Raw genomic sequence first — 13,235 nt, 5'->3', positions numbered from 1 at the left:
TGTGAAGGCTGTCCTTGTGCAGCGACAGCAAGGAGTCAGTAGGGTCGGCTGTAGATGGGTCTGTAGCACAACATTGCTCTTTTTAGAAAAAATATTATTTACCTAATATTTCCAAGCCTGATAATCATGTTTTTCCTGTTGATTCAGTGAAAAAGAGTGTTAATCTTTTCCCTGAGGTGTAAGTTTCATTGTGCAATACATGCTTTTAGCATTGGAACTGGTATTATTGGTGACTGTAAGTCTCCAAGTAAAAAAGAAAAAAAAATCAAAATTGTAAGTGCTGAATACATGTACTAGATTTACATCACATGGCTGTCACAAAAATCTTGATTTTAGCTCTAGAGGATTTAGAGGCAAGTGAAACTGAAAGTTTTCCCAAAATTCCACAAATCTGAGCCCAAGAATGTCAGTTTGTCTGTCTCCAGTCACAACTCCCAGCAGGTCCTGAAACGTGATGCATCAGAGCCATCAAACACCATCAACTCAGGAGAAAACGCAACGTGAATTCTGTAGTGTCAAAATTGTTCTTTTTAATCTGGCCTTCCTTCGACTGTTGGTGCAAAGCAATTGAAAGCTGCTGCCTGGCTGGCAGAGAGCACGTGTGATATTAGTTCATCTCCAGTGAAGTTTCCAATTAGTTCATGTCCAATTCATACTGCTGAGACATGCATCCAGCCTTCCCCAGACAACTTGTCTTTTTACAACCAGAAGCATTGACAAGTGGAGGAAGAGTGATTTAGCCATTTGGCCAGGATTTAAAGACTGTTTTGCAAACAGAATGCCTGGCTTGCAGAAGTGCCAGATAAATGGGCCCTGCTCCCACACACATCGACTGGGCTCACGGTTCTAGCACTGCAGGTTCCTCATCATGGCAAAATTAGAGGTGATGAAATTTTTATCTTTGTTTCAAGCCTAAGGTGAGTACTGACACATTTTGGACAAAAGGCCAATGTAACTTTTGCTCAGGAGAACAAAGCGATCATTGCAAACGTGACTGGAGCAGCTCAGCAGTTTGGGCAGCCTTGGGAGCTGGTTAGTGAGCAAAAGAAATACAGAAGCGCATCAGTGGCTTGGTGCCGTGGTTTATTCCAGGTGGGAACTTCCACAGCACTTTTCATTTGGCCTAATTGGGATCCTCTGGAAGTCAAAAGGAGCTTGATCTTTGCTGTCACCAGCAACGGGGTTAGTTAAACAGAAGGCACTTTTGTACCAGTATCACCTTCATACATATAAGTATGACATATACAATTACTTTAAATTGACAAAGAGCTTGTATAATGGAGGTATTTGAATAATAAGCCTCATTTACTTGGAAATGTTAACAGGGCTATAACCCCGTGCAGTGTGGCACATGCTTCATGGCATATGAGGCTCGAGTACCTGTTTCCCCTTCATGCTGATACATACAGCGTTATTTAAAAAAAAAAAAATAAAAAATCACATAAATATAAAAAATGGCTGGGGCAGTTGTGTTTCTTTAAAAATACTGTAATATAATTTGTTATTAAAGTTTGTTACTGTGCACCCATAAATATTTACATATTTTTATAAGCATATTCACAGGCCATGGTGGATTCAAAAGCAGTCTGATCCTTGAAAGTGCCAGTAAATAGCAACAGTTATGTAGTTTCTGTGGTTTAATAACAGTGTGTTTATTTAAATGTTCTCTCAGTAGTCAGCTGCATACTTCCAAATGATCATTCTGGAGGTTGTCTCTCCAGACAGAGATATAAAAATATATTTGACCCACTTGTAATATATTGGATTTTTCTTTATAATCTCATTTAAAAGTGTGCAGTGAACACAAACCCATAATTTACCTGGTGTTGTAGTTTCATTAAACATCAAAAGGGTGCTTGATGGAGTAGAATAATCCTATTCTGCATCCTTCATTGAACATCTTTCAGAATAAGTTCATTCATTTAATTAGAAGGTTTCTCTAAGTGAAGATTGCACTGGTTTTACTAGTCTGACCAAATTTGCATTTGTTATCCAAAGCACCCTCTATTTCACTGTACTTATAAGCGCGTTAGAACACATGCTGCAAAGTATCTCCACAAATTGGTACTTATTTTGCAGAATTGTGTTAGTACTAATTCAAAAGTTAAGGAACAGAGAAGCTCCATTACATTTTAAAGTGGAATTTTCCCTTCAAATCTGTGGATTAGTCATGGCAAAACAATGAAATGTTTAACTCAAGATTAAATGGGATTATTAAATATCTTTTCAAAGTAGAAAATCACATGCATTATTCTATTCCAAATACAAAAGGACAGTGAATGAGTTTCTCCCTTCATTCAGTATAAAACAATGAATAATACCATGGGCATATTTCAGCCTCAGAGGACTCTGCTGAATCACATACACTGAAAACTATCTGGATCATTTTAATATGAAGGTGACATTCTCTGTTATTAAAACATGGTATTGTTGTGATGATGGTGAGGCTTGTAAAAGCTGGGATGTTGCAAACTGGGCTATAGTAAACTGGGCTATTGTAGCTAAGGCAAATTTTAACTCCCCATCTCAGTCCTATACGCAGACAAACAGTTTTGGGAAGATGCTGTGCAGCACAGCAGCCATAGCGCACAGTTGGAAGAGTAAAGCTGTTACGTTTCCATTTTTCTCTTTAATATGTCTGGCTTTTGGGATTGTGACCTTTCTCACATCTAGATCAATATGTCTGTAACCATTAATTCTAGGAAAACCAGGACCTGTTTGTAATGCTAGAGGTTAGGGTGTAACACATGGTCATGTCTCTCCCTGCCAAAGAATGTATAGGTGGCTAACTAGGCAGTTCTCTTCTTAATCAATGATGTACTCGGGCTACAGAGGGACAGAGATGGATAGCTCTTCAGCACCCAAAACAGCAAGGCACCAATGGAGCTGGAATACCTAGCCCAAAAAGTTCTGCCTTACCTTATAGCAGATTTTTTTTCTTCCATGGTATCTGACTCCCTCTTATGCCTGTATTGGGTTAAGTGTAAGCTTATTTCATACACAGTATCAAAAAAAAATCATTTATTTTCTAGAAGTAGGTATCTTTTCTCATGTGAGTAATAGTCCTAATAAACATCAATAGGTAGCAAAAGCATTGCTAAGCCCTGAATTTATGGTACGCAGGATTCTTACCACCAGGTAAGCACGAAAAGCTTTCAGCCAGCTGTGCAAAATTATTTTTAAGGAAAAAAATATCAGATGGAAATTATGCCAGCCTAATAAAAATTGTCTTTATAGGGCCACCTGAAAGGATCTTTGGAAATAGAGTTGTTCGTTAATGAGATCATTTGAGTAGTCTCTCTAAGTGGTTGGCAATCCCACAGGGACAGAAGAAGTACGAGTCCTTCACCTTTTGGCCCATCTCACATTCAGCAATGACAAGGTTGCCTGAAATGTATTCTTTGGAGACTGCTTTAGAGAAAACGAAGTGAAGGGCACTTACTAGATTTTCATACTACATCTCATTTGCTAAGGGATACCTCTCAGGAATACCTTTCCTTTGCCTACAGCTGAAGTCACTGCAGTCTGCACAGGACAGTACTTTCTTTGACTGCAAGAAGTCTGTTTACTTGGCTTCAGAATGTTTTCAAGACTCTAGGCTTTTTGTGCTGAACTATTCCTGGATAGGCAAGTATGGAGAAGCCTTCACTGTGGTTCACCAAGTCTGGTGTGAGTGGGTTAAAAGATTTATTACGAGTTGAACCAGCAGCATGCTTAGAAATAATTAGGGACTTGGCTTGTGGTTTATTTCAGGCCATAGGGGTGAACAGTAAGAGATAACAGATACCCAGTTGCGTTCAGGGGTTTGCTGCTTTTGTTACTGCAATTACTACTTGGAGGCAGGTTAGTATTTAAAATAATCTGATCCTTTTGTTACACAAACCCATATTAACTCAACAGAATGACTGCTTAACTTAAGAGGATAACTTACGCATTAGTGAGACATAGGACAGTGACCAAGTCATATCGTGTTTTGAGGAACTCTTAAGACTCAGTACAATAAAACTGTATTTATCCCCACCCAGATATTTCTGCCTACCAGAACATACAGGTGAGTGACATAATTGCTTCTGTAGAAAATAACTAGATGGAGAAAAATCACCGAGTCTGCATACAAAATATGTTGAACACAGGAGATGCATTTCAAAACTGTTATCTTTTCATGGGATGCAATAAAGTTTAATCAATTGATTTTGTTCTGAGTATTTCAGGGCAGGAAATAAATCTTTATTTCCTTTAGCAGCTGCTTCCAGTCATTTCTTGTCCTGCCACTATTCATTGTCCTGGCTATTCTGTGACCCTGTGATCTCCATTTCACGTTAGAAGATTTTGCTTACTTAGCTTTGTGCCATCCCTACATGAGGCTGTGGCAAATAAAACAAGAACAGGTAGAAGTCATGCCAAAAAGTCAGTCCTTGAGCTAAGAACAAGTTTTGGATTGAGTCAGCATATGTCATGGTTCAGCAAGCCGGTGTTTTTCTGGGGTGGCTGCCATCCTGCACTTCAGCAGCTAAGCATTCACTTTTAAGACAGTGTGGGTGTAAACCCGTCTCCACTCAGTCAGTGCCAAAATTCCCATCAAGTTCAAGGAGATGAGGGTGTCTTCTCAAGTCTCTGGGCTCAGTGTGATATTTCTTCTGTGTGGCAGGCTATGTCAATGCTTTGCTTTTACCATGTTTCCTGTGGATTCTTTGATGTGACAACTACTGTTCTGTATTAAACCTTATTTTTCTTTAATTTCATTTTCATGCTTCCATCCAACCCTTCACTAAGAAAATAAAACATTTACCATGAAGAAAAAGTCTGTAGTCCCTTTGGATTTGAAGTAAATCTTCAACATATAAATTAAAGGGCAGGTGCTTGAAGCTGTATGTAAAAGATGCTGAGGTGAAATGAGCTTTCAGAAAAGTGAGAAATGGCAGAATTCCTTTGAATGGCATGTTAACTCTGAGGCATAGTGGTAGTTCAAAGGGCGTTAACACTCAGTATCACTATTACTCTTACACTGCTGTGCAGGTAAAAACAAGACAAGCTGCACGCATTTCTGTGAGTGGTCATGCATGAAGACTGAATCGCTAACGTGACTTTGAAAGTACTGATAGAAAGAACCTTTATTTGAAGTTATTTCTCTATGTTATTTCCTATATATTTATCAGCTCTATTTCTTAACCAAATTACACCTTCATTTTGTTTGTCTCTGCATGCTTGAGGTAAGATGCTGATGACACATGAAGAGTAAATGTAGAACCTGATTTAATTAATGATTACTTATATTCTTTTTCTGCATTCAGCATTTTATCTTGCCCTGCTCATCATCCACTTGATAAAAAATACCTAAATATTTGTCATATGTAACACATATCAATCACAACTGAGTAGGTGCTGAGCTAAGATACTCAGCTTCATAGTCTTGTCTTGTGCTGTGAATTTCCATCTCTATAGGGTGAGGACTGGATTAGGTGGGGCTGTTGGAGGGACTAAGCCTGAAGTAGCTGTGTTGAACCTGTCCCAGAGTTATCTACATACAGCTACTGAGAGAAACAAATCTAAGTTTGTTTTCAATGGATTAGTCAAACTTCACTAAATGCTTGTGTCGACATTCTCATTTGGAATTAAAGCGGCCTTAATTCAGTTTCATTCACTTAGAAAATTGATTAACTGTATGGACACAGCATTGCAAGCAATAATATTACCATGGCTTAATGAGTTACCATTCATCAGCTGACCATCAATAACTTCTTGTCTATAAGCTCCTACTCCACCACAGTTGCAGGGGTTGCTTTGTAATTGTGAGGGGCTGACAGCCTACGCATGGTCAGGGCAAGCAGCTAAACCGACAGGCAGTAATCTTTTCATCTCAATTGCCTTGAAGTCATACCCCATCCTTCTGAAGTTTAGACAAAATTTGTTGAGCACTTAGTGTGGACTTCTCTGCAAACAGCCTTACTTTCAGGACCACCACCAAGAAGCACTACATTTCAGGCAGACAGCATCCCTTACGAGAGGGACAAAAAGCCGTATCTGTGCCCATTTATGGGTGAAGCCTACACAAGCTGTGTCGCAGGACAGGGGTGCAGGGGGTACTCCCGTAGTAGCAGCAGTATTACACGGAAAGCCAACATATTCTCCTGCCATTTTTGGACAGTATATACTGTCCCAAGGTAGTTGATATAGAGGTACACCCATACAGGTAGCAATCTAGCTTTGCCAAAGGTACCTGCTGCAGGCTAATTTACCCTACTGAGCATCACAGTGAGCCCAGGCTGTGCGTTGTGTTGCAGTCAGCAGTTTGCTGCCCTGGATGCAAGGGAGCTAGCAAAAAGCTCACCAAGCAATTGCTCACTTCCTTGAGTGCAGAACAGACACACCTTGATCAATGCTATATTCAATGCAAGCGACCAAGGTAGATACAATTGTAATTTCAGTTTTTCTATAACTATTTCCAGTAAGTGTTCCTGTAATACAAAAAATCTACAGTTGACTATACAATGAAACAACTGTTCTTAAATTATACAGTTTAAATTAGTCATGAGCCCCAGTGAAGAACGAAAGATGAAGAAGTGAAAAGCAAGCACTCTGCAGGGCTTTTCAAATTAGTGTAAAGTTTGGAAAATTGGGCCCACTGTGTCTATTACCCACTTTATAACAGTCATAACTAGATTGTTTTGTTTGTTGCACTGCTGGATACTGTCATGGATCTTAAAGCCTTGCCAATTGTTTTATTTATTGGTAACTTTGTTGAATGCCATAGTAGAATGAAATAATTGGACTTTGTTTATAGTGCCAAAATACGTTTTCCTGAATGGCTGTTTTCAGCAGTCAGTGCAGTTAGGTAAACACAGGGTCCATATACCACAGAGACTTAAGACTGGTATTGGTTATTTGCTTCCTGCATTATCTTCAGACTTAAATCAAGTAAACCACAACCAGTTTTCAAATTCTGAAGCCGCTTTTCACTACTTTCTATAGTACTTAGATTGAGATAGACTCCTTGTGTGAGGTTTTCTCCTCCTCATGGTCATCCAAACTCGCTCAAACAACAACCTGTTCTTGGCACAGGCTGTCTAACAGAAGCACCGGCGAGGTCTTTGGGGAAGGCAGCGTGGAGTTTGGGAATACATGTTTGAACTACACTAGACTGCACAATTAAAAGATGCTTGGTCAGTCTCTGTAGGGATTGACCTCTCTTTTCACTTCATGTGGCAACATCCAGTTTCAGATATCTGAAGGGATCTGATATCTAATGTACATGAACAAGTCCCCCTGAAGTCACTTCAGTGCTGTATTTGAGCACAAGCACTCTGACTCCTTTTGTCACTCCCAGACTTTTTGGAAACATCATGAATAAACTAATTCAGGAAATGTATAATCTGGAGAAAAAAGGGTATTCTTTGATCAGCAAGAAGGCAGCATACAAAATATATTCATACACACAAAAGGCACTCAATACAGAGAAAGACCTAAAACCCAAGAATGATGTGGTTTGGAGTAGCTGGCGTGGCAGAGCCTTAAGAGATGTGAAAAGCACATGAGGAAAGCAGGGAGATTATAAGCAGAGAAGAAATGCTGCAAGAAGAAGCAAGAAGCAAGGACAGTGGTGTTTTACTTAGATAAAAATGACAGAATTAGATGCTGCTTATGAAAGCCACCGCAGGCTTTTTTCTTTTTTAAAAAAAATTCATTCAGCTGTCCTTTCATCAAGTAAAAAACTGTTTCTGGTTAGGCTGTATGAAATTTATCATTTTAAATGAAAACATTCCAGTAAATAACCTCATTTCCTCTCTTCTCTCTTCCCCAGAACTCACCAAACATCAAAACACAACCAAAGGGGGAAAAATTAATCTAAAAATTGCTATTCTGTTCATTTAAGTATTGCTTTAAAATAGCCATTGTGGGGTCTTTGCCATTATCTGTGGCAGGCATATAATTGTGGAAAATTTTAAAGGTCCCATCTGGCTCCCTGGTACATTTATTCTAATTGTGAAAAAGCCGGGATATTCTTGCCTCTCATTAGTATAAGCTTACTTGCTGTAGTTTCTGTCTCATAACAACGTGGGTCAAAGATGAGACACCTTAATGAGAATCTTCATAACATAAACAGGAAATACGGTCCATTTTCTTATCTTCATTTGCAACTCAAAACTTCATGCCCAAAATGAAAACACCAATTTTCCTTAATTCTTTTTTTTGCTTTGTCTTTCTCTTGGGCCTTTATCTATTAAGCAGGGCAATTATAGGATGTGTTTTCATCATAAGTATTAATATTCCCATTTATGAATTAATTTACTAGCATAGGAGCAAGGAACTAAAGGACAATATAATTTTAATTCCTTGGGTTTATCTCTGGAAACAGTTGTTTTTACTTCTTCAACCCGCAAATTAAACAGAAAGGAAGAATTACATAGAGTCAAAGCTATTTAAAGTTGAGATGATCAAAAAGAAAAGAGCAGGGCACTTCAGCTTTCTGTCAACACATATTTTATATGCATCGCTTTCATATAGTCATACGGAGGCCAAAGATAGCAATTAGCCGTATTTTCCCTATACGCTGGGGAAGCAGAAAAGGTGACACTGTTCCAGGCTTGTCGTTTTACTTCTTGCATACAGAAAAGCACATACATTTAGGGGGTGCTTATTCGTTGCACTGTACAATTGCTGAGCTATGAATTCAGGAGCAACAGAAATAAAATCAAATAAGCCCTGTTTTATTTTCCTTATGACGCAATTCAACATGCATTTCTCGGCTAGTGAAAACTGGCACTGGAAACAGAGTGATCTATTGTATCAGCTGAGAACTGGGTAAGCGTGTTCCAGTTGAAGCTGGAAGACCTGGCCCCAGTCAGCTGCGTTAGGTGCATTGCTCCTAACCCCACATGCCATGTCTTTTGGAGCTTGGCTGCACACTATTAACTGGAGCTTAAATGAAGGGCTGCCCTGTCTCAAGTTCATCCACATGCTAATTCCCAAAGCACAGCATTGTTTTTAATTGCATGTTGTCATAAGCAGCAGCTTGAGCTAGTGAAGCTCACAAGCTGCTGGCACAATCCTTTTCTTCAGCTAAGGTGTTATTTCCGTAGGAGGGCTGCGCTCCTTCAAACTAAGCAAACACAAGACGAGTCCTTTAACTGTCCTGTGAGGATATGCCAGAATATGTTGCCTATTGTGCAGAAAGGTTTAATGCATCTATATGCTTGTGTTTCTTACGCTCTTGTTGATTGTGGAATGTGAAACAAACTAGTATACAACAAGTTGTTGCATATTTATTACTCAATGTAGACTCTTTTTTTTGTTTAAATACTGAAGGTGGAAGAATTTAATCCACTAGCATCTGGGAAATCAGAATTTTCACAAACAGGACTGCACACATGTTCCCTCATTGTGTTGCATTTCTGTTTAATTGATTGAGAATACTTTAAACACAGCATGTTAGTTCCAGAAAGCTTATTTGCAGAAGATCAGGCGTGCTATTTAAGCCACTTTCTAAGCAAGCAACTCAAGTGAAAGGTTAGCAAATGGTCAGTGTGCACAGCAGCGCAGCTGTGAACACCCCAGCTTCAGATCAGATCTGGATCCAAAAGCTGCAGTTAAAGCTGATCACAACAGATACGTTTACAGATACATCTATTTCAGTTTGTAGAATACAAAGCACCTAACTGTATAAAGCTGTCTTTTCCTCATTATATACATTGGCTTGGGAATAACTACAGAACTGAGTAGGTCTATGTGTACTACATTTCTTTCAGTTTGTCAGGATCAAACCAAGTTGTGTTTTTAAACATATTTTGTGCATATCTCATATACATCTGGCCTATGGTTAGATATGGAAGAATGCAACATTTTGCATGAAAAGTATTCGGTTTTCTTCCTTTGTGATGAAAGAATTGTCTTTGAATGGTTTTATTTGGATATTTAAAATAAATGTCTTCCCAATCAAATTGCAATTTAATTGAGTTGAAATTAAATGCTAAGTACAACTACTATGGATTTTTAAGACAGTCTTTCAAATCACTGCCCTTTAGCATAAAAGTAGGTTACTATCACTTTTGGGAATGGCATCACCCCATGAAATCAAGTGGCAAAACCATACCAAAGTCACTTTTTCTCGAGCATTTAATTGAAGCGCTAAGTACGCAATCTCTACATGCATTTTCATAAAGCTACGTGAGGGATAATATGTAAAAATAATTTATGTCTGCTTTATGCAATGTCATTAGTGCTCATACAGAACACCAACAATGCCATTAAACCGTCTCATATAATTATCATGTTTGCATAATACAGTATTTTTGGTTAAAAAAAGAATTTAATGTCAAATGCTGTGTCTTTCAAAACAGTATTTAAGGGTTGCTGATGTTTTGATGGAATTATCTTTTGTGTGATTTTTAGTTTGCATGTGGATTGCACTAAAATAGAGTCATAAGTGAAGTTTCTGTACCATTTTAGGCAAATTTTAGCTTTAGAAACAAAACAGCTGTAGCCATTAAGTGAAACAGCTGTGTACTGTACGAGTTAGTTTTGCTCCATGAGGAGGACTTTTGTGTTTGTGTGATGTGTGTGTGTTCTTTGCTTTTGGACTGCTACATTCTTTATGGGTGATTAGAGCATGCAGCTGAAACACAGGCTTTACCATGTGTACCTTTACAGGCAGAGAATAAGAACCAGACTTTGCCCAGAAAGATTACACACTAGGCAGATAAATAGGATGGAATCTTAAAATAAAGGCGGAATAATGTCGTCCTAAAACATGTTGAAGAAGTAGAACTTATACAGGACTTGGTACAAAAATATTAATTTGGTCAAATACAAATGGTTAATTTATTTAGTTCAATTTTAAAAATCCCCAGGAGCTTTAATTTTTTTTTTTTTTTTTGCACCTAGCCAGCACTGCCCCAAGCAATTCAGAAGTTTCCTTCTACCTAAGCCAAGTTACAAAAGGAAAATGCTCCTTGCTTGAGTCACCTAACCTGAGCAGTTCAGTCTTAGGTAGGCTCATCCCATCACTATCCCTACTGATAGCGTTGGGTGCTTTAATAAGATAGTTGTATAAGTAATATATCTAATACTTTCATAATAATCTAGCCTTTAAGGTAGTCAGTAAGAAACCTATGTGCAGTACTCTTCTCAAATCCACACTATCCACAAACTAGAGTAATATCTTTTTGCATAGGAAAAGGGAATGAAAATACATTTTCTCTTTGTCCCACTGAACTTCTCTCATTGCATCAGATTCTTCCTAGTCTGGGTCCTCTTGGATATGCCTCATGGTTACACTCATCATCATTTGTATTTATTTTTTTTAACAAAAAAAGGTAGTGTAATGCCACGAGTGTTACACTGAAACTCTTAGGGGAGCAAGCACTGCTTGTGTGTGGAGCAGTTTCTTCAATTAAATCCCCCTTAGGCCGTTTTTCTCAGGCTGGTATACATGGTGGAACATCCTTCTCCTACATCATCCTGTGTTTGCATGTAAGAAATGCCAGTTACAGAGTGTTTGTGACAGACATTCACTGGCACCGTCTTACCCATGTTGTACTGGCCATAAAAAGACATATTCTACTATTTAGATCCGTACAATGCAGGTAATAGTAACGCTGTTAACACACAAGGCTCTGTATCTTCTCATCCATTATTTCAGCCTTTTTCTTACAAGCATGCACATCCTTCACTACCTGGCAGCTGTATCCGCTCATCTACTCTTCCTCAAAACTATCCATATTCCTGATTAAGAAAAATTTTGTGGACAAAAGCAGCAAAGCAGTATCTCATGCTGTTTATTGTTAAGGGGATATTTAATAGTTTTCAAATTCATTTAAGAAAATGGGAGCAGTGAGTCACATGTAATTATTCCCAGATAGATCATTAATTATTTGATAAAGTTTCTACATAATGCTGCCTTTTGCTTTTTTGCCATAATGATGGGTTATTTCTCATTTATCTCAGTTTGCTTGTCAGTTACTCCAGTTCCCTTTCATCCCCTATCTGCGATATGTATGTAAATATTACAGATTGAGATTGATAAAGGTTTAAAAAAAAAGAAGGCTGTTACTTTATTGGATTACAGAAGAGTTTATGAGAAACTCATTTGATTATTGTGTTAGAATGGCATCATTTGCACCAATACAAGTATGGCTGGTTTGGTACCTAAACCATAACTGCGTTTTTCTTAGGTTTGCAATTGAGCTTTAGAAATTCATTTGAGAATGCCAAACAAAGAGACCAATACAAGTTACATTTGAAGCTAAAACTGCTTGTAAAAAACAGCTCACCTGGTTACACTAGGCTTTTCTTCATTTAATCACACCTTCAGATGAAGCTCTTAGAACTTCAAACAAGCTTTAAAAATAAAGAGTGAGGTTGCAGGTGTATTTGAGCTATGTGTCCTTTAAGAACAATCAGTATATAGACTCTACCAAATTAATGAGATGGATGTGCCCACTTCAATGGACATCTAGATTGTTGTCCTTCTCTCCATTGTCTCTTCTGAGACCCAGCCTTAAGAGTGCAGAAAGAAGAAATATGACAGACTGAAATCCAAGGAAAAGTCATTATTTCTTTCCCATTTTTATCAGTTTGTTAATTTACCTGTTGAACTGATTGGGATATCCCATGGCAATATCTCTCTTTGGTGCTGCTTAACCTACTACCTGCTGTACCTTGAAACATTCCTCCCAATCTGAGTTAGAGAATCACAGCAGTGCTGCACATCGCAGTACCAGTTTCTCAGAGGTTACGTTTGATTACAGGTATCCCCTGGCTGTATTGCCTTTGGAATTCAAACATAAGTTTGAATAAGAGTATCTATGCTAACGTCTTCCAAACACCAGACTGGCACAAGTAGGTGTGTGCATTTTATACAAAGTAAAATTAGCATCAGGTAGTGAGACGGCAGACAATTTGACGGTTCTTTGCAACCACATGTAGCATCTTACTGCCAGCGCTCTGATATGCCCTGATGATTTAAGTGTCTGACTAGGCATGGCTCCCCAGCAACACCTATAGAAAATCTGAAACAGAATAGTGATAACTTGCTCAGTAGCAAGCTGGTGAACTCTGGGAATAAATTTATCCTCCTCCATAAACACTTTGACATTTATGAGTGCAGACTGTATTTGTTCTCCAATATACCCAATGCTGTTGTAAGGTTATTACTAAGTTGTTATTATCCTGCCAACTAAAACACATCTAGCTGAAATGTTTTAGATTAGCTTTACTGTTCCACATTATACTCTTTATTT

At 38.3% G+C, this 13,235-nt stretch overlaps 1 protein-coding gene across 2 annotated transcripts in view; it reads left to right on the top strand.

Annotated features, from left to right (window-relative positions):
* The window catches only part of PDZRN3 (PDZ domain containing ring finger 3), a 147,583-nt gene that overhangs the window by 74,821 nt on the left and 59,527 nt on the right, over window positions 1-13,235 (top strand). The window contains exon 1 of one of the 2 annotated variants that reach the window (XM_080385500.1): window positions 1-13,235. This exon is cut by the window's left edge and continues 20,283 nt beyond it; it is cut by the window's right edge and continues 26,021 nt beyond it. The exons of the other annotated variant lie outside the window; for it this stretch is intronic. The gene's annotated coding sequence lies outside the window, so the exon portion shown is untranslated. 2 annotated transcript variants of the gene reach the window in all.

The sequence above is a fragment of the Falco punctatus genome (genome assembly GCF_963210335.1).
Source record: "Falco punctatus genome assembly, chromosome: 4".
Classification (NCBI taxonomy): domain Eukaryota; kingdom Metazoa; phylum Chordata; class Aves; order Falconiformes; family Falconidae; genus Falco; species Falco punctatus.
Note: the sequence above shows the minus strand (reverse complement) of the source record. Positions and strands in the feature narration are given on the sequence as shown.